This window comes from Vombatus ursinus, unplaced genomic scaffold (genome assembly GCF_900497805.2).
Source record: "Vombatus ursinus unplaced genomic scaffold, bare-nosed wombat genome assembly UNPS02014967.1, whole genome shotgun sequence".
Classification (NCBI taxonomy): domain Eukaryota; kingdom Metazoa; phylum Chordata; class Mammalia; order Diprotodontia; family Vombatidae; genus Vombatus; species Vombatus ursinus.
In genome coordinates, this window is record NW_020954745.1 from 2,340 (window position 1) to 6,450 (window position 4,111).

Here is a 4,111-nt window from a genome sequence, read left to right on the forward strand (position 1 = left end):
ACTTTCCACCCCCTACCTCTAAGAATTCTAGCTCAACCAGTACTTTTTAAGTGCCTAACAAGTATCAGGGGACAGTTAGGTGATGCAATGAATAGAGTGCAAGGCCTGGAGTCAGGAAGACTCATCTTCCTGAGTTCAAATCTGGCCTCAGACACTTACTAGCTGTGTGACCATGGGCATGTTACTTAATCCTATATGCCTCATCTGTTTCCTCATCTGTAGGATGAGCTAGAGAAGGAAATGGCAAACCACTCCAGCATCTTTGCCAAGAAAACCCCAAATGGGGTCACAAAGAGTCAACACAACTGAAAATGACTGAACAACAACTATGTGTCAGGCACTGTGGTCCACCACAGGGACACAAATGCAATGAATGAAGCAATCTTTATTCAAATGAAGTCTACATTCTAATGGAGGAGACAACAAGGACAATGTGTGTGGATACAGAGATAGAGATATGTATGCATAGATACACACATATAATTATGTACAGAACAAATACAAAGAGATTAATTACAAAGGAGTAAGTACAAGATAGTACATAAGGCAGGGCACTATCAGGGGAGGGGATCAGGAAAGACTTTATGGAGAAGGGGGTGCTTGAGTTTTGTCTTGAAAGCAGAGAGGGATTCTATGAGGCAGAGGTGAGAGGCATTTCAGGCATGGGGGTCAGCCAATGAAAAGGACAGAGGCAGGAGATGGAGTGGCATACGTGAGTTGATATGACCCTTCTGACTGGAAGGTGGAGGCATGAACTCCAAAACCAGGCCAATCATCTCCAAATTTCCCACTGGACTCTGAACTCTTCTGGATTTCTTGGAACTTTTCCATTATGTCCCCATGCTGGGTCTGCTTCTCTTCACTTTTTTTTCCTGCTCAATTTTCAACTTTTTTTGTGTTCTGTCTTCTCTTCATGGGACTGAAAGCTCCCTGAGGGCAGAGACCATTTGTCTTTTCATATTTGTATCCCCAAATCTTGGCACAGTACCTAGCACAGAGTAGGCATTTTTTGTTTTTATTAATATTCATTATTTATTAATATTATTATTAAATGTTTATTGACTGACTGTGAGAGGCAGAGAAAAGGTCAATTTGGCTAAGTCAGGGAGCTCAGGTGGGGGAGTAATTTCCATTTTATAACCTTTAATATTTACAGAGCACTTTAAACAGTAATACCTAATTGATCGAGCCTTCGAAAAGCATCACTTAGCATTTCCCAGGCCCTGCACTAGGTCCTGGGGATGTATGTATAACAAAAGGGACATGGTCCCTGATCTCCAGAGCCTCACTTACATGGAACCTGGAGACACTTCATGTGAGAATCAGTGAGAACTAGAAAAGGAGAAGGAGTAAGCCTTCCCATGGGAGGTACCATAGGAGCTGGCTACTCCAAATCTCTCCACAAGCTTCCTACACCTCCTGCTTCCCCCATCTTCTCAGCCGAGGACCTCACCTGAAAAATAAAGGACATTCCCCAGAAGCTGCCCCTTCTTCCAATCATATCATCTCCAAACCCCTTCTTATCATTCCTGACCCTCACCTCCTTTTCTCCAGTCTCTGAAAATGATGTGGCTCTTCTGGATATGGCCAAACTACCTCTATTGGTCCTTGATTCAGTCCCATCTTTTTTCTTTACTAGCAGATTGCCACGATTGTTCCCTCTTTTCTTCTAATCATTAATTTCTAACTATTTAATGGTTTGTTTACCTGTAGCCTACAAAGATGACAGTTTGACACCATCTTAAAAAAACAACTTTCACTAGACACTATTAGGCCCCTAAGCTATCATCCTACATCTCTCTTCCCTTCCTCCATCAAACTTCTAAAAAAAGCTGTCCATTTTTATCGCTTCCATCTCCTTTCCCCTCTTTCCTGTCTCAAATCTTTACAATTTGAAAGCTGACTGCATCACTTGATTGAAACTGTGCTCCTTAAAGTTATCAATGATCTCTTAATTGCCAAATCAAATGGCATTTTCACCATCCTCTTTCTCAATATTTCTGCAGCATTTGAAACTGTTGACCATCCTCTCCTCCTAGATGTTGTGTCTCATTCTCTTCCTGCCTATCTGAATGCTTTTCCTCAGCCTCTTTGGTGGGTTCCTCAGACATATCCCTGCCCCCTAAATCTTCCTGTACTCCAAGACTCTGTGCTATGATCTCTTCTCCCACCACACTCTCTCACTTGGTACTCCAATGGATGTTCAATGGATTTAATTATAATCTCTATGCAGATGACTCACAGCTCTACAGAGCCAACCCTAGTGTCTCTCCTGAGCTCTATTCTCAAATATATTATGACTTTTGGACATTTTAAACTGAATGTTTAAATTTGTCAAACTCAACATGTCCAAAACAAAACTCATCATCTTTCCTCTCCTCAAAAATCACTCCTTGTCTAAACTTCTCTATTTCGGTCAGATAGAACAACCCCATCTTTCCAGTCTCCCAGATCCGCAAATATAGTGTTATCCTCATCTCCTCACTCAGGTGCCAACTGTTGGCATTTCTACCTCCATAGCATCTCTCTCGTCCATGCCCTTATCACTCCTCACACAGTCACCATCTTAGCTCAGCCCATCATCACCTTTCCTACTGACTATTGCAATGACCTCCTAATTGGTTTCCCATTTCAAGTTTCTTCCCATTCCAATACATCCTCCACAAGGCTGCCAAAGTAATTTTCCTTAAGCCCAGGTCTGGCCATATCCCTCCCACACTGAATAAACTCCAGTGATTCCCTATTGCCTATAGGAAAAAATACTAACTCCAGATTGCTAAAGAGAATAAAGCATAGTTAAAGGAAACAGAGCTGAAGACTCCGTGGGGAGAAAAGGGAGTTGAGGGGGAGGAGAGCAGATAAGCCTTGTCAGGATCTTAGTGTTCCCCAGAGGTGAGAGGGAATGACAAGGTCAGCTGTACAGTTAGAGCTTCAAAACAGATTTGAGACTCATGCCGAAGAGAGTGAACTGGAGGCTCTGAAGAAGAAGATGCTTGTCCTCCAGAGAACCCTATGGCAATGCAATGGAAGCGACCAGGTGAGAGATCGACCAGGAAGGGTCAGAGGGAAAAGGGAAGAGTGAAAGGTAGTTGATTCCCTGCTCTGGGGCCTGAAACAGTTCTTTGTTAATCTGCTAAGAACAACAGTGAAGGGGCAGCTAGGTAGCGCAGTGGATAGAGCATTGGCACTGAAGTCAGGAGGACCTGAGTTCAAATCCAGCCTCAGACCAAACGCTTGACACTTACTAGCTGTGTGACCCTGGGCAAGTCACTTAACCCCAACTGCCTAAAATCAAAACAAAACAAAAAAAAAAAAACAACAGTGAGGACTGTGGCCTTCCAGGACTTTTATCAAAGATATAACAGGAAAGCTTCCATGACCTATTGAAATGGATGACAACTCTCCCTTTCAGGTGACTCACATAGACACAATTGACTTTACCAGAAGGAACCTCAAATATTTTGCCAGTAATATATTGGAAACCTGGGGAAAGAAACCAACGTGCAGAGGGGTGAAGATTATGTTTTTCTCACTGTTGGCCATTGGAGGCAAGGTATACAGAAGGAAAAAAATAATGCGGGAAATAAATATCTGACTAAGATGATGAGGTCTAAAGATGGGATTGAACTTAGAACCACAGCTTAAACTATAGAGATAACAGGGCCAGTGGTGAAATACAAAGGCTGATAAGAATGTCATATATATATTATATATGTGTGTATGTATGTATATATACCTATACACACATATATATACACATACATATATATTCCACATACAGCAGCTACAATGAAGGGAGAAGAATATCAGTTGAGACACCCAGAAGTTTACAGGAGAACAACTGCAAAAAAGGAGTCTGGTGTAAAACACACATGACCTCAAGTGTTTAAACACAGATGACCAAGTTAAGGCAACAAACAAGAAGAACCAGAGGGGTTAATGGAAAGGGGCAAATTTGACCTCATAGGTCCCATGGAGACTTGGGGGATGAACCCTATGACTGGCCTACAGCTCTGGATGGGTCAGCCTCATTATATATCAAGAAGGTATACTCATGACAGGAAATCTAAGACCCTTAGGTGGGAAGCGTAACAGAGAATACAGGTCAATG